Source organism: Rhinopithecus bieti, unplaced genomic scaffold (genome assembly GCF_001698545.2).
Source record: "Rhinopithecus bieti isolate Rb0 unplaced genomic scaffold, ASM169854v2 scaffold_30862, whole genome shotgun sequence".
NCBI classification, from domain to species: Eukaryota; Metazoa; Chordata; class Mammalia; order Primates; family Cercopithecidae; genus Rhinopithecus; species Rhinopithecus bieti.
Genome location: NW_016813281.1, coordinates 366,687 through 389,214, shown reverse-complemented (window position 1 = coordinate 389,214; position 22,528 = coordinate 366,687). Strand labels below are relative to the sequence as shown.

Below are 22,528 nucleotides of genomic sequence, written 5' to 3'. Positions count from 1 at the left end.
GTCTCGCGACCCTCCCGCTGGAGGCTGCCGGGTACCCGGGGCAGAGCCCTGGGATTGGGCCCAGGACCGCAAGGCTGGGAGGGCAGGAGCCAACTGTGCTAAGTTCCTCGGGGATAAACTTCTGCCCTGCATCCTGAATGAGTAACCAGTGACGCAGGGGGTTGTCCTCTCCGAAAGGAAGTGCTGAGAGTCCAGTGCTACCTCACCCCTGTGCTGTTGGGGGCCTAGTGACCGTCCTAAGGAACGCATAGTACCAGGGAAGGGGAAAGGATTCTTTGCACTTTTACACCTTTCTAGGAAATGCTCCCTATTCTTTCAGGACAAATGTGACTTCACATTGTGACACTTCACAATGATATGACTTGTCTTTTAACTAGGGACAGCCAGCTGACCACTGAAAGTGATCTTGTTTCACTCTAATGTGTTTTCATTGTTCTTTTTATTTGTCACAGAATTTTCTTAGGAAGAATTGGGCAAATGCATTGTATTTTACACTTTAATTGATGGCCTTCCACAACTTAAGAGAATTCGCGGTTCATGCACGTTTATTTCTGTATTTGCATTCTTTTGTATTCCTGTGTAGCTAAGCATAATGTAATAACAAATTGAGCTGGGGAATCACTTCTATTTCAGGGCAATTCTAGTCCCATATTTGCAAGGAATTTTAGATATCAGCTCCACAGCCCCTTCATTTTTCAGAGATGCTGAGATTGTGTTTTCCTGATGGTTACAGCCATTGGTAGCCCAGAATGCCGTTGTTCTACCCACTCGTGGTCCACTGTCTCTCTCATTATTCCTCTCCTAAGAACTTCCTCTCCTTTAGTGGGAACCTTTCATGTTCTTTTGCCTCTCACCAGTCATGACCTGATTGAGATCAGTTGTTAAAGAGAAATATTAAATTTTTAAACTTCTGGCTCCAAAATTTTATTTCCTAGTAATTTTGCATAGTCGGATGTTTCTTTTTTATCAAGATTAAGTGTGGGAAATCAGTTTTTTAACCTTTAGTTTTTAGTGACATTGTGCCACCCCCCCCACACTTTTAAACAATTTTTTTTTTTGAGATGGTGTCTTGCTCTGTTGCCCAGGCTGGAGTGCAGTGGTGCGATCTCGGATCACTGCAGCCTCTGCCTCCCAGGTTGAAGCAGTTCTCTGCCTCAGCCTCTGGAGTAGCTGGGATTACAGTTGCCTGTCAACACGCCCGCTAAGTTTTGTATTTGTAGTAGAGACGGGGTTTCACCATCCTGGCCAGGCTGGTCTTGAACTCCTGATCCTGTCATCCACCTGCCTTGGCCTCCCAGAGTGCTGGGATTACAGGCTTGAGCCACCACGCCCGGCCAACAATGTTGAAACAATAACAGACTTGCAAAAAATTTGCAAGAATGGTACAAAAAATTCTCCCCCACCCCCAAGAATTTGAGAGGAAGCTGTTGACCTGATGCCCTGTCATCCCAGAATACTTTAATGTGCATTTTCTGCAAACAAGAATGTTCTACATGATCACAGTGCAATAACCAAAACAGGAAATGAATAGTGATACAGTACTCCATCTAGTTCTCAGACTGGTTCAAGTTTTGTTGATTGTGCTGTTAATCTCTTTACTGGCAAAAGGATCCAGTTTAGCAATATGTGTTGCGTTCATGTTATGTCTCTTTTGTCTCCCTCAATATGGAACATTTCCTTTATCTTCTCCTAACTTTCATGACCTTGACATATTTAACAATTACAGGTCAGTTACTTTGTAGGCTGCCCCTCAATTTGGGATTGTCTGTTCCTTCATGATTAGATACATACGAATATGCGCTTGGGAAGGATATCACAGAAGTGATGCTCACTGCATCCTGTCAGGTGGTGCACAATTTCACTTTGTTTCGTTGTTATTTTTACTTTGATTACTTGACATAAGTAATATCTGTCAGTTTTCTCCACTATAAAATTAATAGTTGATTGTTTTTGTCATGTACTTTGAAACTATGTAAATATCTTGTTCCTCACTAAACTCTTAATCATTTCTTGACATCTACATGGAGTCATGGTTTTCTCTGTGTGTGTGTGTATGTGTGTGTGTGTGTGTGTATGTGTGTTTAGTGGATTATATTCTGTTACTATTTGCCTTAGTCCATTTGGGCTGTTATAACAAAAATACCTCAAACTGGGTGGCTTACAAACAATAGAAATTTATTTTTCACAGTCTGGAGGCAGAGAAATCCAAGATTAAGACTCTGACAGGTTCAGTGTCTGGTCAGGACCTGCTTCCTCATAGCCATATTCTCAATTTAACCTCATAAGGCTTAAGGGTCACATGAGCTCTCTGGGGTCTCTTTAAAAAGGGAACTAATCCCATTCACAAGGGCTCCACCCCCATGACCTGATCACTTCCCAAAGTCATCACCTCATAATACCATTACCTTGGGTGTTAGGATTTTAACATATGAATTTTGGGAGAGTACATAAACATTCAGACTATAGCATTATTTATTTTGATGTTCAAATTGTTCTTTATTTGGCCAGTGAGAGCTGTTGAAGCTGGCTTCTGTGTTCTTATGGTACATCCCCATCACTCTTTGAGAACATCTTTTTACTTTTTGGTACAAGAACCTGTACCTGGCTCATCTTGTACTTTCCCTGCCTTGATTCTGGAATCAGCCATTTAGGGATCCCTGGTTCCTTTTAGTGGAGAATGACATTTAGAAGCTAAGATCTCAGTCAAGGCTAGTATGTTTATTGCTGTTGGGTTGTTACTGCTTCCAGGTCCTGTTAGTGGTCAGGCCTGGTAAGTATAGGTATGTATGCGTTTATATCTATATTTATCTCTGTATATTGAAAACTATGAATTCATACTGATACCTCCAATTTCAATAAAATATTCCAGGATCTATTCTAGTTTTCTCCTTTTTCATATTGTAATGTTCTCTGACAGTGAGAAATCTGGCTTCCATTATCCTTAATGTATTTACTTACTGTTCAGTCTCCCATCTTCACTGCCATCCATTCCTCTCACTGCTGGGACTTGGATTCTTCATTATATCTCCTCCATCCCCCTACCCCATTCCGGATCTAAGAGTCTATACCAACATGCTTCAATACAGGGACACCCTCCCCAGCGCTCTGGCTATGACTCCTCATGTTGGTCTCTCCACTGTTGGTGGACACACTTCTTACGCCACTCAGACTCTGACACCCCACAGTGAGCTGCTTCCATTGGAAGACATCCTCACTGTGTTGTACCCCAGTGCCCTTTGCCAGTTTTCCCCTCCTGCCTTAATGCTTGGGCTCTGAAGCAAAATGTTTGGCTTTGCCCGTACCGCACATTCTCCCTCCTTAGCTCTCTTGGTCTATGGCAATATGACAAGCTCCACCCCAGGGATCCACCTTCACCCCAGGGGTACCATGACAACTGCTCTTCTCACAGCAGGAAAAGGGAAGGAGAAGGAAGATTAATTTTTTAAGTAACACAATCCAGAAGCTTGTATAAATTATAGAATGTCAATAGTGAAATGTGTAACTTTTTAACTTGGGAAAATTCTTCTTTAGTCATGGGGAGGTGCGGGCGGTGGTGTCAGGAGCGGCTGTGGGAGCAGCAGTGATGCTGGTGGGTCACCTGTGCCCTGTGTCCCTGAGAAAACCGACTGTACTGCCCCCGCCCTCGTGCCTCTGGCAGGACCTGCCCTCAGGCCCAGAGCCTCCCGGGCTCCTGACCCTGTGTCACCACTCTTGCCCACCAATGCTGCGGGGAAGGTATGAGTAGGAGGCGGAGCTGGAGGTGCGATTTGGGGGTCTGGGGCGGGAAGTGGGAGCAGTACCTGCTTCAGGGACCTGGCCAGCAGCGTGGTCACTGCATCCACCCTGCCGAGGGCACCGGGTTCCTGTGCCTCATGGTGAGGCTCTGAGCAGGGCTGCCCAGGGCCGCATCTCTGGGTTCCACCCTGCATCAGGGTGATTGCCAGGCCTGACACTCCCAAGGGCTGGGCCCAGGACCCACAATCTGCTCCTGGAGGCATCCCCCTAGGCAGGGCCACAAGCTGGGTAAGGGGGAGCTGGTAGAGATGTTGCCTCTGCCCTGGATACCGGCCTGGGCCCAGCGAGAACCTGGAGCCCCGGCTCCAGGCTACGAGGGGACATGGCTGGGGCTGCACACTGCACAGACCTGATGAAAGCCAGGAGCAGGCAGCAGCCCCGCCCTCCTGGGTGTGCTGCAGCCACCCAAGTCAGAGCTGTGGACCCAGTCCTCCCTGTGTTGTTGGGGGCCATGAGTAGGAGCCCCCACCCCACACAGCTGCAGCTGCCCAAGTTGGGGCTGTGGACCCAGGCCTCTTTGCACTCTTAGGGGCCAGAGGAGGCATCCCTCCTGCCCTTGTAGGCTTGGAGGTGCCTGCTCCAATCTCGGAGCGGGGTTGGGGCCAAACCAGGGTGCTGTCACAGCCCAGCCAGATGTGTACACACTTAGGTCAGCGCTGACACACTAGGCCCCTGCCTCCTCGGGCCCCTCTGGACTTTGGGCCCTGACAAGCACCATAGGAGGGGTTTGAGGGCAGCTTGGCGCAGGCCTGCAGGTACCCCTTGACGCGAGCAGCCTGGGCTTCATGGATGGCAGCAGGAAGCAGACAGGCTGCTGGGCGGAAGTGGGCAGTTCTCTGGTGAGGCCTCACCTTCAGGCCGGGGAGGGCTTGAAGGCTGGGGGCCAGGCTGCCAGTCCTATGGACTAGAGTGAGGACTTGTGGTACCTTTTCTGTGCCCACCAATAGACAATCGGTGTGCCCTTTTCCCTGTCTGAGGCCCATAAAAGTTGCAGGCTCAGCCCAGAGCAGAGAATGGAGAGATGACGAGACAACCAGTTACAGAGAGGAGTTACCCTCTCTGCTGAGAGCTGAAGAGATGATGGGACAATCTGCCTGCAGAGAGGAGCCACCCACTCTAGTCTAGGACCTCTCTGCTGAGAGCTGCAGACAGCAGGACAACCAGCTGCAGAGAGAAGCTGCCCTCTCTGCTGATAGCTGAACACCTGTTGGGATGACCAGCTGCAGAGAGGAACCACTCTCACTGCTGAGAAAATACTTGATGGGGTGACCTGCCTGCATAAAGGAGCTACCCTCTCTGCTAGGAGCTGAACATTCATCAGGATACCCTACTACAGAGTAGAGCTGCCCACTGTGGGTCTTTGAGCTGTTCTGTTGCTCAATAAAGTTCCTCTGTCTTGCTCACCCTCCACTTGTTACCTGAGGACCTCATTCTTCTTGGTCACAGGACAAGAACTTGGGACCCTTGAATGGCGAGGGTAAAAGAGCTGTAACACAAGCAGAGCTGAAACATGCCCATTGCTCACCATGTTGCAGGTGAAGGAAGGGGGAGAAGAGCTGTGGTGGCCCTTCTGGGAGCCCAGACCTGGGAGCTCCCCAAGCTAGGGCTGTGACCCCATCTTTGGGGCCCTATGGTTCCTGGCATCTTCAAGCTTCTGAGTTTCACTGCATTCCCCGGTGCCGGCCAGGGAAGCTGCTTGTGGTGCACCTGGTCCAGCCACAGCCTTGCAGAGAGCTGGCACTCATGCCAGTACCTGGAGCTGCCCACCCTGTGGCAGCAGCTGGCATGTCTAACTGCGCAGTGGCCAGACTGTACGCCGGCTTACATACCCCTCACCGCTCCACGCCTGACTCCAGTCTTTCTTGGAGGCATGGGGTCCAGGCTGGTAGCGTGAGCTGAGTGTAGCCTACCAGGCCGAGTGGGTAGAGCAAGCCTAGCGGATCTGAGCAAAACTCGGGCAGAGGCGCCACCGGCCACAGGTTTCTGGCCAGAAAAGTGACACCCTAAAGATCCCATAACAATGTCTAATAAAGTATAAATTACGTGCAATAAAATTTACTCTTTTAAGTGAACATTTCAGTGAGTTTTGATAAATATATACATTAGTGTAGCCACTACTGCAATCAAGGTATAGATACAGGGCTGGCCGCTGTGACTCATACCTATAATGGCAATGCTTTGGGAGGCTGAGGCTGGAGGATGGCTTTAGGCCAGGAGTTTGAGACCAGCCTGTGCCACATGGTGAGCCCCATCTTTGAAAAAAAAAAAAAAAAAAGTAGCCTGGTGTGGCACATGTCTGTAGTTCCAGCTACTTGGGATGCTAAGATGGGAGGATTGCTTGAACCTAGGAGTTTGAACCTGCGGTGAGTCATGATCACTCCACTGTATTCCAGCCTGAGTGACAGATTGAGACTCCGTTTCTAAAAATAGGTAGGTAGATAGATAGATAGGGAACATTTTCATGCTTCTAAAAAGTCCTCTCATGCCTCTTTGTAGTCAGTTTCCTTTCTACCATCTGGCAGTCACTGATCTGTTTTCTGTCTGTATGTTTTTGTCTTTTCTAGAATGTCATATAAATAGTATACAGTTTTTTTGTGTCTGGCTTTTCACTTAGGATCATACAGTTGAGATTTATCTAGGTTGTATTTACTGACAGTTGTTGCTTTTTATTGCTGAGTATGATATGATTTATCCTTTCACCAGTTGAAGGACACTTGAATTTCTAGTTTTGGGCTATGGTGAACATAATTGTTCTGAACATTTGCATACAGATCTTTGAATGTTTATATGTTCCTGTTTTCATTTCTCTTGGGTAAATATGTAGGAGAAGAATTGCTAGGTCATAAGTGTCTTGTTTGTATGAGACTGACAAACTTTCCTAATTGGCTGTTCCATTTTACATTTTCACTAGCAACGTATGAGAGTTCTAGTTATTCTTTTAAATTTAATCTATTACTTAAAATATTTTGGCTGCTCTGCCTGTGGAGTAGCCTTTTTTTTTTTTTTTTTTTTTTTTGTTCTCTAATAACCTTGGTTTCACTAAAAACAAAAAAACAAAACAAAACAGTCTGGGCGCAGTGGCTCACGCTGGTAATCCCAGCACTTTGGAAGGCCGAGGTGGGTGGATCACGAGGTCAAAAGAACGAGACCATCCTGGCCAACATGGTGATACCCTGTCTCTACTAAAATACAAAATTAGCTGGGGTGGTGGCGGGCGCCTGTAATCCCAGCTACTTGGGAGGCTGAGGCAGGAGAATGGCTTGAATCCAGGAGGCGGAGATTGCAGTGAGCCGAGATTGCGGCACTGCACTACAGCCTGGCGACAGAGCAAGACTCTATCTTAAAAAAAAAAAAAACTTCCCCTAGCTTTATTGAGGTGTAATTTACAAATAAAAATCATATATATTTATGGTGGACAGTGTGATGTTTTATGTATACATTGTGAAATGATTACCACAATCAAGGTAATTAACATACCCATCACTTCACATAGTTACCCTATGTGTGTGTGTATGTGTGTTTATGGTGAAGAAATTTAAAATCTCTCTTGGCAGGGTGCAGTGGCTCATGCCTGTAATCCCAGCACTTTGGGAGGCTGAGGTGGGTGGATTTCTTGAGTCCAGGATTTTGAGACCAGTGTGGGCAACAGGCTTTTTTCTCCAATAAAAAAAGATCTACTCTCTTAACATACCTCATTTGTGGTTTTAGTTTGTGTTTTCCTGGTGACTAATGATGTTGAACACCTTTTCAAGTGCTTGTTGCCATTTGTGTACTTTTTTGTAAAGTGTCTGATCAAATTTGTGCTCTTTTTATTGGGTTGTTTGACTTCTTACTGTTACTGGTGGAGGGTGTCCAGGTTCTTGGTGTTTTGAAAAAAGAATTGGACAAAATGCACAAACAAAGCAATGACAGAAAAGCACAGATTTATTAAAATGAAAGTACACTCCACAGGATGGGAATGAGCTTGAGCGAGCAGCTTGAGAGTGCTGGTTATGGAATTTTCTGGGGTTGAAATACCCTGTAGAGGTTTCTTGTTGGTTGTGCTATGTACGCCTTATGTAAATGAAGAGGATGAAGTGAAGTTACAAAGTTATTTACTTGGTGTACACCCTATGCAAATAAAGATGTTTCCTGACATAGCTGAAGTGAAGTTACACAATTATTTACTTGGATGTAGAAAGTTGGGGTTTTTCTGTTTGATTTAGTTCTACAAAGTCCTTAGGTTCCCTGCCACCAGACCCTATTCTCCTGCCTCAGTATTATTGAGATTTTTTTTTTCTAATTCTAGATACAAGTCTGTCCCTCCCTCCCTTTTTCCTCCCCTCTCTCCTCTCTTCCTTGCCTTGCCTTCCCTTTCCTTTTTCCTTTTGTCGCACTCTGTTGCCCAGGCAGGAAGGCAGTGGCACAATCACAATTTACTGAAGCCTTGATCTCCAGGGCTCAATTCATCCTCCCACCTCAGCCTGCTGAGTAGCTGGGACTACAGGTGCACGCCACCATGCCCGGCTAATTTTTGTATTTTTTGTAGAGATGGGGTTTCACCATGTTACCCAGGCTGGTCTTGAACTCCTGGCCTCAAGCAGTCCTTTTGCCTAAACTTCCCAAAGCACTGGGATTACAGCCGTGAGCCACCTCACTGGCCAAATGATACACTCTTTATTTTTGTTCCTAAAGTGTCTTTGCAATTAACAATACTTGCAGTTGAATTTTTAAATATTTATATTTTATAATTGGATAAAAAAAAAAAAAACAACTCAGCTGGGTGCAGTTGGCTCACACCTGTAATTGGGAGGCTGAGGTAGGTAATCACTTGTGCCCAGGAATTTGAGACCAGCCTGGGCAACATAGTGAGACCTCGTCTCTACTAAAAATTTAAAAAACGTAAAAATGAATTAGCCAGGTGTGGTGATGGATGCCTGTAGTCCCAGCTGCTTGGGAGGTTGAGGTGGGAGCATTACTTGAGCCCAGGAGGTCGAGGCTGCAGTGAGCTGTGTTTGTGCCATTGTACTCCAGCCTGGGTGAAAGAACAAGATTCCGTTTCAAAACAAAAGCAAAAACCCCTTGTCTTTTGAAAAATTTATTTTACAAACTGGAAAAAAGAGGTAATGCATGCTGTTTGAATTATATAGAAAGAAGGGTGCCTGGTACATCATAGGTAGTTAACAAAGATAACACAGAATGAACACACAGTTGTTGAAAATATGGGGAAAAAAGCTATAAAAAAGGAGATTGGGAGGTGGATGTGGTTATAAAAGGGTAATTGGGAGGAATTTTTGTGGTGATAAAACTGTTTTATATTTTGACTGGGTGGTGGATACATATGTCTACATGTATGATAAAACTGCATAGAACTAAATACACGCTTACAACCAGAAATGAGTATAGGTAAAACTGAGGAAATGTGAATGAGATTGGTGGATTCTATTATATCCTGGTGGTGATTTTGTAATTTAATTTTGCAAGATGTCACCAATGGGGGGAACTGGGTAAAAGGTACATGGTTTCTGTATTAATTCTTACAACTATGTGTAAATCTGCAACTATCTGAAAATTAAAAGTTCAATTAAAAAAGCTGTAAGAAAGAAAGATACCCTTACTATCTTTTTAAAAACTATTAATGACATAAGGAAAATTTATTTTATAAAATTTTAGAAAAACATAATGTCCAGTGGCTGTATTATTATATAATTTGAGTGTATCATTTTAACTTAGTCACTTCACTATTGGACCTTGTTTCCAGTTTTGTGTTCTTATGATGCTGTTATGCTGAGGAGAACATAGCTTGAAAACCACTGATTTTTTATGACAGTTTGATTTTGATAATTTGAAATTAAGACTTTGTTTTTCTGACTCTGCCTGTGTACTATGGCAGAATAATTAGGAAATATCATTAGCTTCTAATATGTGGTTATTTAGCCAACCATACTTTTCTTATTGTTTTTACTTTCTTTTACTGAGATTTGTCCAGAAAAATTGATAATGACTACCTGGGTTAATTATTTTATATGCCTTTACTTTTTTTTATTTCTGCTGTCCATTAATACATTTATAATTCATTTATCTTGGTGGTATTTCATCTGGAGTCAATTATGTTAATCATTTGAAGTTCTTGTATTTTTTTATATCAATCTGCTTAAGTATGTTAGAGAATGTTTGACATGTTTCTTAGGCATTTAATCAGTATTTAAGCAGTATTTAAGCAGTATAAGAGAGATAAGCTAGAATGTAAATTTATGTATAACACCTGAAATACATTTTGAGACATTGTAAAAATTGATAATTGGTTGTTATTAAACCATTGTAATACATAGCTTGAGTTTTTTCCCCTGAAGTAGTTGGTATTTTCTAGTTGCTGTTTGTTGCCACCTGTCAAGAACCATTTGGGATTCACCGATTTAACAGTTATTTATTGCTTTCCAGGCATTGTGCTAAGTGCTAGGCTAGATACAAATGAGTAAAGATTAAAACTCTATCCCTAACCTAGTCATTAGTGGACAGAATCTTGAAGCAAGTAATGATAAATTATTTCAGGAGGATGGACCCACTTTACTGAGGGAAAAAGAGAATACTTCTTATGAGAGGTGATGTTTAAACCAAGTTGTATAGTTTGCATAAACATTTGCTATGTGGAAAAGAGGACAGAGAAGATTATAGGCATAGAGGAAAAATATGTGTGTGTGAATGTCTTGTTACAGGAATGGAGAAGTGAATGTAGATGGAAACTGAGATAGGCTTTGATGCTTGAGTAGGTTGACAATTGGGAAAAGCTTTGTACATCAGGCTATAGAATTTAACCTTGAATCTATAGATGGTAGGGTCTGTTGAAAAATGGTAGCTCTTAAAAAGCAATAAACAACAGAAATGTGACTCAAATGGCAATGAACTGAAGGGAGAAAGACCAGAATGAGAAAGCTCAAGCATTTTTATGGTGGAAATGGCAAGGAAGGTGTGGATGCTAGAGAAATTTGAAAGTTGAGGTTAATAAAACTTAGTAATGAATGAATGTGAGGGGTAAAGTAGAAAGAGTGGATGAGGCTAACAAACTTTGTAGCTTGGGTAATATGTGTCATGATACTATGGATACAAATAGGGAATTCAGGAGAAGAATTTGGATGAGGGAAGGAAATACTGAGTGAAAGGTGACAGTCTATAATCAAGGTAGAGATATCATTTAGGTGTTTAGACATGTGAGTCAGGAGGTAAGGAGAAAAGTGAAGATAGAGATTTAACTTGGCAATTGTCAGTAGCCAGCTGATTGTCAAATATGAAGGAAAACGTGAGATTGCGTAGGAAATGTGCATAGAGTGAAAAGAAGAGTGGCCTCAGAATTGTACTCAGAGAAAAATCAATATTCAAAAGGTAGATAAAGCAGTGGCAGCCTGGAAACTAAATAGAAGTAGTCAGAGGTATTGCAAAAGAATCAATATAGCATGATATGGTCTCATGGAAACCCTGGGTATAGAGAATTTTGAGGAGGAGGAAATAGCAAATGTCAAATGTGCTGAAAATGTCATGTATAATAAGGACTAAAAATAGGCTTATGGATTTAATAATTAGGATAACTTTAGAACATTATAGTAGAGTTGTGGGGGCCATAGTCATTTTGATGAATGCATGCCCCAAGTCATATGCTATATAAACCTCATGTAGTCCAGTTTGTTTCATTTCTTTTTAGAAGTTTAATATGACCTGCAACTCATGGCTTGTTGAAAATGGAAAGAGGAGTCAGAGGCAACTTCAAAATTGCAGATCTGGGGGTCTGGGGTACTTGTGATGTTGACTTAAATTGGAAGAATGAGAATGTTTTTCTTTTAAAATTACTTATTCGTGTTTGTGCGCTTGACATAGAATGGTATTTATTTTGTAGCTATCCAAGTGGAGACTTCAAAAGATGGGACAGGTGAGGACTGGGTGCAAAGACTTGAGAGTCATTAGGGTATATAGAGTTATGACATTGTGTAGGTGTCCCCAAGAAGTTGGCATAGAGACAGAAGAATAGAGTACCAAGAACCAAGCTTTGGAAACACTATTGATAAGAGGATGTAAAAGAAAAGGAACCATAGAAGGGTTTGGAGAGTTTGGAAGAGACATTTGGTTCTCCGTGGCGATTCTTCTCCTGATGGTTTTGACTAATCATGTGGACATGCTGAAGAGAGACTGTTTTCAAGTTTCTGACAGCTATAAGCAGTTAATAAGTTCTGGTCAGTTGGATGTAAGTGGAAATGATGAATGTAGTATCCTATAAGTGTTCTTAAAGGGTGAGGGTATGCCTTCCAAGCTTTTCTTTTTCCTAAGACTGGCATTCTGATATGAAGGCTGCAGCCCAGCAGCCATCTTGGGCCAAGAGGGTAAGGCCCAAACCCTAGGTATATCAGAGCAAAAAGCTAGAAAGAACCTGAGTCCCTAATGACTTATAGTGGGATTTCATAGCAGACCTGGATAGCTACCCTATGGATTTATTTTATTATTTTAATATGAATTTTAAAATTATTTATTTATTTTGACATGAAAGGCTATAATCTTGTATGTTTAAACCACTATAAATTTGAGTTTATTGCTTCATGTGGCTAATCTAAATCCAGATACACAGAAGAAGGCGAGATCAGAAAAGTCATAGAAAGTGAAGGAATATTCTTAGTGTCAGGTGTGGCAGATAGTGATCAGTGAGATGAGGAGTTAATGAAAAGCTTTGCATTTCACAAAACTTTAGGGCTGAAAGTTAATTGTACACATACTCTATTTCTGTCCAATTTTTGGGGAAGGAGAAACCAGTGAAAGCTGCCCGCCTACCCCACCCCTAATCCCCAGTTGTTACCTGTGAGTAGTTACACAGCTATTGAGTGGTAAATCCTGTCCTAGAAGTTTTCTCATGCCCATACTCCAGTACACCATGCTGTATCAAGGGTAGTTTTACCCCTAAATTGTTTCAGCTGGAATGTTGTGTTGTAAACCATATTGCAGAATTTTAGCAGGATGAAGAATAGGAAGTAGAGGCAGCATATTAAGATGATTTTTTTAAGTAATCTGATTTTGAGAGGTAAGAGTATCTGGTTGGAAAACTTTGAATGCTTATTCTTCAGGGTAAAAAGACAATTTTTTGTATCCCAGAGTTACCTGGCTTATTGCTCTCAGTAACATGTTTGTTGAATTAAATTTCAGACTTAATAAGATCCAATGAGAGTTTTAAAAAATGTGTGGAATAGATGTGACCATTTTAAAGGCAGAAGAGTGGAAATCAATGGAATGAGAACAGTTGATGCTGGAGAAAGTGGGGATAGTATGTATAGGAATAAAGTTCCTTAGGATGTGAGGGTCTCAAGCACATGTATTGGGGATACAAATATATCAGTCCAGCTCTTAGTCATCCCCTCTAGAGTATGTGCTTTGGAAAATAAAAGTGTCATTTCATTAATCTTGGAGATACAGGTTGAGTATCCCTAATCTGAAAATCTGAAATACTCTGAAATCTGAAACTTTTTGAGCACTGACATGACACTCAAAGGAAATGCTCATTGGAGCATTTTGGATTTCGGATTTTTGGATTAGAGATACTCAACCGGTAAGTATAATGCAAATATTTAAAAATCCAAAGGAGTCCTGAAGCACTTCTGATGCCAAACATTTCAGATAAATTATACTGAAAACTGTATTCTATAATGATGTGCATTAAAACATATCACTGATCAGCCGGGCGTGGTAGCTCAGGCCTGTAATCCCAGCAGTTTGGGAGACCGAGGCAGGCGGATCATGAGGTCAGGAGTTCGAGACCAGCCTGACAAACATGGTGAAACCCCCGTCTCTATTAAAAATACCAAAATTAGGCGGGCATGGTGGCGTGCACCTGTAATTCCAGCTACTCAGGAGGCTGAGGCAGTAGAATCACTTAAACCCGGGAGGTGGAGGTTGCAGTGAGCTGAAATCGCGCCATTGCACCCCAGCCTGGGCAACAGAGGGAGACTCTGTCTCAAAAACAAACAAAAAAACATATCACTGATCAGGTGTAAGGACACTGTGGGAGGTGACAAGTCACATAGGCATATAATAAAACTGGAAATCTACAGGTAAACTTAGCGCTAACGGACAGGGAGGTATTGGGAAGATAGTGGTGATGTGTGCCAAGAAGTTTCAGGGTAAGCTTTTAAATTTCAGGTACTAGTATCTAAATAATGAATTCCAAGAGACCCAACCTCTTGAAATAACTTTTTTTTTTGTTTGAGATGGAGTCTCGCTCTTGTTGCCCAGGCTAGAATGCAATGCTGCGATCTCAACTCACTACAGCCTCTGCCTCCCAGGTTCAAGCAATTCTCCTGCCTCAGCCTCCTGAATAGCTGGGATTACAGCCACCCGCCACCATACCCCGCTAAGTTTTGCATTTTTAGTAGAGACAGTTTCACCATGTCGACCAGGCTGGTCTTGAACTTGTGACCTCACCTGCCCTCCTCGGCCTCCCAAAGTGCTGGAATTACAGGCACGAGCCACTGCGCCCAGCCATTACCAAGCATTTTTGAGTTACTGCTCTGTCTCTGGTACCATCCTCAACTTTCTGGGTACAGGGGTGAACAAGACCCTGTTTTCTAACCTTAGAGCAGGTCAGTGTTTCCCAAGTGTGCTGAGTTGTGCCTGAGGGCAATGATTAGAAATAAAAGCCTTGGCCTCCCGCAGTGACTCATGCCTGTAATTCCACGATTTCCAACCTCCAAAGGACCAAATGCTTGACGTGATAAGCACTGAGACCCTCTCTTAAGGGTTAAGGGCACCACACACTGAGAACAATGTAACGATGTAACAAGTCGTTGGTTTAATGACTTTCACTTTTAAGTCATTATGACACACCTTGGAGGACTGTGGGGACCCTGTTTATGGAGGCTGAGGGCTCAGAGAAGTAAAGGGGCCTTTCTAGACACAGCAGTGGAGCTGCCATTCGGACCCAGGCCTTAGTACCATGGTCAAGCCCCACGTGCCAATGGACTTGGTCCTTCCTGGGATCCCTGGCCAATTACCTGCCTTTGGATCATGAGTCAGGGTGGACATCTCTGTCAGCCTGAGCCATTCTTCTGGTTCCAATTGATGTGCTACGTGTTGGGGACATAAACGAACCTAAAATACTGTTCTGCTGATCTGACCTTCACTGATGGGGAGTGAAAGCAGATGTGTAAGTAATCGGGGCTGAGATAAAGGCTGTAGAGCAGCCGGGCGCGGTGGCTCACGCCTGTAATCCCAGCACTCTGGGAGGCCGAGGCGGGTGGATCATGAGGTCAGGAGATCGAGACCATCCTGGCTAACACGGTGAAACCCCGTCTCTATAAAAATACAAAAAATTAGCCGGGCGCGGTGATGGGCGCCTGTAGTCCCAGCTGCTCGGGAGGCTGAGGCAGGAGAATGGCGTGAACCCGGGGGTGGAGTTTGCAGTGAGCCGAGATCGTGCCACTGCACTCCAGCCTGGGCGACAGAGCAAGACTCCGTCTCAAAAAACACAAAAAAACAAAAGGCTGTAGAGCACCAGGCCCCGTGATGGACCGAGGAGGAGTTTAACCCCAGAGGGATCAGGGAAAGCTTCTTGGAGCCTTCATGTGAGCTGAGATTGAGGCACTAGTAGGCATTGACGTTATGCATGTGAAGGAAAAGGTAACATTATGTACCACTGCTCAGTTGAGACAGCCTGATGAGTGTGAGGAACTGTAACTGGGACATAAAGCATGATTTTGGACAACTTGGGAGAGTGGTGAGAAGCAACCAGAGGCTGAAGCACAAAGGGCTTTAACAGCCATGGCTCAAGTTGTCTGTACTTTACCCCATCATATAGATTAGTGGTCCCCAGCCTGGTTATGCAGAATCCTCTGGAAAAAATTTTCCCATCCAATTTACACCAAATCAGAATCTCCAAGGGGGATATGCCGTGAATCTCCAAGGGTGTGAGCTTGAAAGTTTATTTCACTTTTATTTTATTACTCTTTTTGAGAGAGAGTCTCTGTTGCCCAGGCTGGAGTGCAGTGGCGCAATCTCAGCTCGCTGCAACCTCTGCCTCCCGGGTTCAAGCGATTCTCCTGCCTCAGCCTCCCAAGTAGCTGGGATTATAGGTGCTTGCCATCATGTCCCACTCAATTTTTGTATTTTNAAAAAAAAAAAAAAAAAAGATGCTAATCATTGGATTTAGGGCTCACCCTAAAAATCCATGATAATTTTCATCAGAAGATCCTTAACTAATTATATCCGCAAAGACCGTATTTCCAAATAAAGTCACATTATGAGATTCTGATGGACGTGAATTTTTGGAAAACGCTGTTCAACTCACCACAAACACAATGGTTCATGCGGTTTTAATAATAATAGTAGTTTGTAAATAGTAGGAAATTTATCTGGATAGAACAGTGCTAAATAGGCTTAATTTTTTATTTTGCAACAAACAAAATTATTCAAAAAGCCAAATATATGAAATAGAAATCATTCTCTCAACATTATAAGTTAAATCAGCATCCACTCTAAATACTTCATTGAAAAATATGCTGTAGAAAGTTCATAATTCCTTGGAAGACAGATACATAGCTTTGCATGATTTTTGTTTGTTCGTTTGCTTGTTTAGAGACAGAGTCTTTGTGATGCCCAGGCTGGTCTCAAACTCCTGGGCTCAAGTGATCTGCCCGCCTCGGCCTCCTAAAATGCTGGGATTACAGTTTTTTTTTTTTTTTTTTTTTTTTTTTTTTTGAGACAGGGTCTCACTCAGTTGCCCAGGCAGGAGTGCAGTGGCACTGTCTTTTTTAATGTTTTTGTAGAGATGGGGGTCTTCCTATGTTCCCAGGCTGGCCTTGAACCCCTGGCCTCAAGGGATCCTCCTGCCTTGGCCTCCCAAAGTGCTGGTATCACAGGCATGAGCCATTGTGCCAAGACTGCTTTACACAGTTTTAAGAAAGGCTTAAATTTGTGTTGTGTTCTTTGTTCTAACTTTAAATTACTAGTGCCACCTGTTTTCTCCGTATTATTATATCGATAACAACCAGTAGATGCTTTCTTTGGATCTAGTGTCACAGCCTACATTTATTTCTCTATACCCTTGCTTTATAAGCAGAGACTATCAGATTGAATATTCATTCATTAAAAAAAATTGAGTGTGTTCACATTATTGCATCGACTCTTCATGGTTACACTGAGTTATCCTTGAAGGTGCATAAAGGTTAAATAATTTGCCCATGTTCATACTGATCATGAATGGAATTAAAAGGGATTAAATGAAACTTGAACACAGTTTCTGGCTTTAAATCAAAACTTTTGTCTATAAATACATTGTGGGGACTGGGAGGTTGAGATGAGTAGTGGCAAAGGCACTGAATTGATAAACAATGAGTAGATTCTCAATTTGGCTGGAATATTGGGACCATAAGAGAAAAACTAGTAAGTAATAAATGAAGATTATATTAGAGCAGCCAAAACAGGTATTTTTCCAACTCTTTTACCAGGCCAACCACTTTACATTGTGTTTCGTCTGTCCTTCATCTCTGGGGTTGAAATTCTTGATATTTTGGCAGCCACACATGATAAAATTGATACAAATAAATAAAAGAAAATTTAAAACTTGTTACACAGGAAGGTTTAAAAGTGTTTTCACTTTTGGTAGTGGAAACTTTGGTAGTCAGGAAGATTGAAAATGCTTTTGCAAATTTTTTTTGTTGCAAAGTATGGTTGCTGTTTTTGGCATAACAGGTAAAAGTCCAGATTCCTAATTATGGTAGAAAATAATTTTTCCCCTTATCAGTAAAGTATTTTGCAGAAAGTAAACAACTATGAGAATTGACTACTGTTAGAAGATCATTCTCACGAAACATTGTTTCTTTTCAAGCTTCTTGAATTTAATGCTTTGCTTTTAACTATGGTTACAACTCCAGAGAATTTTCAAATGTTGAAACCTGTATAGTGTGTTGTAATCTGTAGTGTTATGAATACCATATACATTTAGAGACAGCAATGAAACATTACATTTTTTTCCTTACTCTTAAATGTTGACTTAAGAAGTCACCTAGTAGACTCTCACTGATATGTATGATTAAAAATGGATAGAGCCTATAGAATTTTATGTTAAAATATTTATTTTGAAATAATGAATAGTTCCCCAAGAAGCAATTTTTGTTTTACCCCTTCTAGTGTATTGGATTTTTTGTTTTGTTTTAAGCCTTGGAAATGAGGAGGATTGGGATACTTTTTTTTTTTAATTAATGATAGAATATTAAACCATAGAATACAAGTTAATGACAAGTCATGTAAGTAAAAAGTAATTTTAGTTTTGTAAGGTATACATGTGTTTTACCGTAGAAACTGAGAACATGAATAGTAAAACAATATTCAGTACATCCTACAAATAACTTAAAATATTTTAGTTTTATCTTGTGTAAGTAGGAAATCATGCGGAGATGGGTGTCATACCCATCAAGATGCTCCAATAGAGAATAAAATATACTTTGGTCTTAGAATTTAGAGTTTTGTCACTAAAGACTTTTAAAGCCATATTGTGCTTTTATAGTTACAAGCACAAATGGGGGCAACACCTTGGGAAAAGTACTGGCTTTCAAAGGAACCAGGTTAATTGCATTTGCTTTCAGATTGATTGTCTGGTGTTCTTTCTCTCTTTTTTTTCTCTTCTCTCTCTTTTCTTGGTCTCCTTTCTCTACAAACTGTGTGTTTTGTTTTAGTCACATTTGACTTTACCTCCTTATAGACTTAGTTTCTGACTGATTCTTTCTCCCTGGCTATTGAGTTCATGTGTCCATGTGATTTGGAAACTGCTGCTCATCATTTTTCTGCCCAATTTTTACTTATAATTCATAACCAGGATGGTGGTGGTTCTGCTGCGCATTTCTGGTGCATGCTCCTGCATATTCATTTGCATATTGCTTCCACTGACGTGTCTATGCTAAACTGTTTTACTTACTGTAGTAATACATACTTGTTAAAAATTTTAAGCATTACAGAAACTCGCTGACTCTTGAATGTAGTACATATCTCTGCAGATCTTGTCACAATGAATTTGTTTCTAGGTACTTGAACAGAAACTTTCTAATTCTATTTTTTTTTGAGATGGAGTCTTGTCCTGTCACCCAGGCTGGAGTGCAGCGGCACCATCTCGGCTCTCTGCAACCTCCACCTCCTAGGTTCAAGCGATTCTCCTGCCTCAGCCTCCTGAGTGGCTGGGATTACAGGTGCCCACCACCACTCCCAGCTCATTTTTGTATTATTAGTAGAGATGGGGTTTCACTGTGTTGGCCAGGCTGGTCTCGAACTCCTGGACCTCAGGTGATCTGCCTGCCTCGGCCTCCCAAAGTGCTGGGATTACAGGTATGAGCCACTACTCCGGCTGCAACTTTCTAATTCTCTTAATAAAATGAGACTTTCTAATTATCTTAATAAAATGAAACCCTTAATAAAATGAAACCCTATAATTTTAAACACTACAGAAACCTGCTGACTCTTGAATGTAGTCCATATCTCTTCAGATTTTGTCACAATGAATTTGGTTCTAGGTACCTGAACAGAAACTTTTAAAATCTCTTAATAAAAGGAAACCCTAGTCCTCCAAGGTTGGCAGGGGAAGGAGCGCCTGCCTCCACATGGGAAGGATTGGCTTGAACTCAAAGCTCCAATTCTTCTATTTCTCCAGTGATCTCATGGAGTGCCACTTTTTCCTAACCTTCTGGCCTAACTCCCACTGCCAAATCATTCATCCCTTTATTTGCTGAGGCACAGCTGCAGCAGTGAAATAAAACTTTTCTAAAGGTTAAAAATAAAATAATGAAACCAGAGGATAACTTTTAAGTCAGTTGTCTGGTTTGCAAGGTATAGTTTCCTCCTTTTCAGTCTGTAGTGTCCTAAAGGGATTCCACCCTGCCTAGTTTGTGGTCTGCTGTCATATGATGAAGGTCATCTTGCCTGTAATATGTTTCCTTAAGTCTAGGCCCTAGATGGTGGCCAGACAGACAGCCCATTCCTGTCGGGTCTATCTAATGAGGTCCATTTTCCTGGTTCTAGTTTTCCATTGAAATGTCTGTTTCTTTTTTGTATGATTGATACCAGGACTATGCTTCAGGAGATACTCCATTTCTTATCCAAGGCCTTAAACTACAACACTAACTGGTCTGCTACATTATAATTTAGCACAAGAAGAAGAGGTACACACATCAAGCAGTGTGGGAAGGGACATCTTTGTTTTTGTACCTGTTTGCCACCCATGGTCCCTAGCATTGACAAAACTTTGATGTTACCTAGAAACGTGGTCATAACATTCATGTACAAATCAAAGCACAGCTAAATAAGCTTTATATTTTCTGTTTCTTTTACAAGAAAAATAAGTTCTCTAGAAGTATGTGCTCATATTTATTTTTAACTGATTCATTGCAGTCTTTCCTGTTTGATTTTAATCTGAACAAATAATGATACCATTTTATTACATAGTAAGCATGAATGTTGAAGCAGTTTTTTAAAAAACAGCAGTTCGAGTTCAAAAACATCTAGATCCTGGACTGATTTAACTTGTGCGATTAAGTTGAAGTAATGATTTCTGAAAGCTGTCCTATCCCTTTCATTTGACTCCGCTTTGTATAATGGGTCTGTTCTTTCTACTAATAATTAAACAGAATGGTTAGTTATCAAATAATCTAATTCAAAAACTAAAACAAAATGGTCTTCTATTTACATGTTACATAAAGGCTCACTCCAGGGATTTATTTAGTTATTTTATTATTATTATTATTGTTTTTTTTTGGAGACGGAATCTCACTCTGTCGCCCAGGCTGAGGTGCAGTGGCACAATCTTGGCTTACTGCAAGGTTCAAGCGATTCTCCTGCCTCAGCCTCCACAGTAGCTAGGATTACAGGCATGGGTCACCATTCCTGGCTAATTTTTGTATTAGTAGAGATGAGGTTTTACCGTGTTGGCCAGGCTGTCTTGAACTTTTGACCTCAAGTGATCCATCCACCTTGGCCTCCCAAAGTGCTGGGATTACAGGCATGAGCCACCGTGCCTGGCCTGTTGTTATTATTATTATTGTTGTTATTTTAAGACCAGGTCTGGCTCTGTTGCCTAGGCTGGAGTACAGTGGTGTCATCTGCACAGAGCCCACTGCAGCCTCTGCGTCCCAGGCTCAAGCCAACCTCAGCCTTCCAAGTAGCTGGGACTACAGGTGCATGCCACCATGGCTGGGTAATTTTTGTATTTTTAGTAGAGACAGGTTTTTGCCATGTTGCCCTGGCTGGTCTTGAACTTGTGAGTGCGCACTTTGGTAGTGCTGGGATTACAGGTGTGAACTAGTGTGCCTGGCCTGGTATTTTTTGTTTTTAATGAATAATTTTAAAGAAATGGTATGGTGAAATCACCGTGTTTGCCCAGGGTTGTTTGTACTTGTGGCTCATGAGGTTTGAAGTTATTGAAGAAATTGTTGCAAGACTGAAGGAAATTGTGTGAGTAGCGAGTAACTAGTAAATAAGTAAGCCTTAGCTATAGTGAACTACTTGTCATTCTCCTAAAGAATCAAGATTGCTGTCCTTGATTTTGCAATTGCTACTCCCTTGTTATTCTGTCTTTTTGATCATAACCACTCCAGTGGGTAAGAAGTGGCATACTGCTGACATTTTAACATATGTATTTCCAGAGATTTTTGTGTGCATCCATATACATATATATGTATCATTAATTTTACTACTTCTTTTTTTCTTTTTCTTTTTTTTTTTCGAGATGGAGTCTCGGTCTGTCGCCCAGGCTGGAGTGCAGTGGCGCGATTTTGGCTCACTGCAGGCTCTGCCTCCCAGGTTCATGCTGTTCTCCTTCCTCAGCCTCCTGAGTAGCTGGGACTACAGGCACCTGCCACCATGCTCGGCTAATTTTTTTCTGTTTTAGTAGAGATGGGTTTCACCATGTTAGCCACGATGGTCTCGATCTCCTGACCTCATGATCCACCTGCCTCAGCCTCCCAAAGTGCTGGGATTACAGGTGTGAGCCATCCTGCCCAGCCTAATTTTACTTCTTAAATACGTGTTTATAGCATCTATCCATTTATATAAGCTGTGTTTTTAAAACTTAACTTCATGTTATTGGAAGCTTTCCATATTCTGTATACAGTTGACCGTTCAACAACATGGATTTGGATTGCGTGGGTCCACTTATACACATCTTTTTCTGCCTCTGCTACCCTTGAGGCAGCAAGAACAACCCTTTCTCTTCCTCCTCCTCAGCCTACTCAACATGAAGACAATAAGGATGAAGACCTTTGTGATCATCTACTTCCACTTAATGAATAGTAAATGTGTTTTCTTCTTATGATTTTATTAATAACATTTTCATTTCTCTAGTCTGCTTTATTGTGGAATACATTATTTAATACATATAAACATTAATAATATGTATTAATCTACTGTTTATATTATCTGTAAGGCTTCTGGTCAAGAGTAGGCTATTAGTAAAGTTTTTTGGGGAGTCAAAAGTTATATGTAGATTTTCGACTGCACAGGGTTGGGTGCACCTAACCCTTGAGTTGTTCCAGGGACAACTTTGTGTATATAAAACATAATAACATTAATTTTTATTAACTGCAAAATGTTTTTATCATTTTAATATATAATTTAAAGTAAATAAGTTTATCAATTAATCTCATGATTAGACAATTTTATTTTCAAATTTTTGCTATTATAAATAGTGCTGTGATGAATTGTTCTAGCCAGATTTTTGCATTGATTTTTAATTTCTCAGGATCAGTAA

General features: G+C 41.7%; 1 protein-coding gene across 1 annotated transcript in view; it reads left to right on the top strand.

Annotated features, from left to right (window-relative positions):
• The window catches only part of LOC108512630 (myotubularin-related protein 13-like), a 329,858-nt gene that overhangs the window by 444 nt on the left and 306,886 nt on the right, over window positions 1-22,528 (top strand). The window lies entirely within an intron of this gene.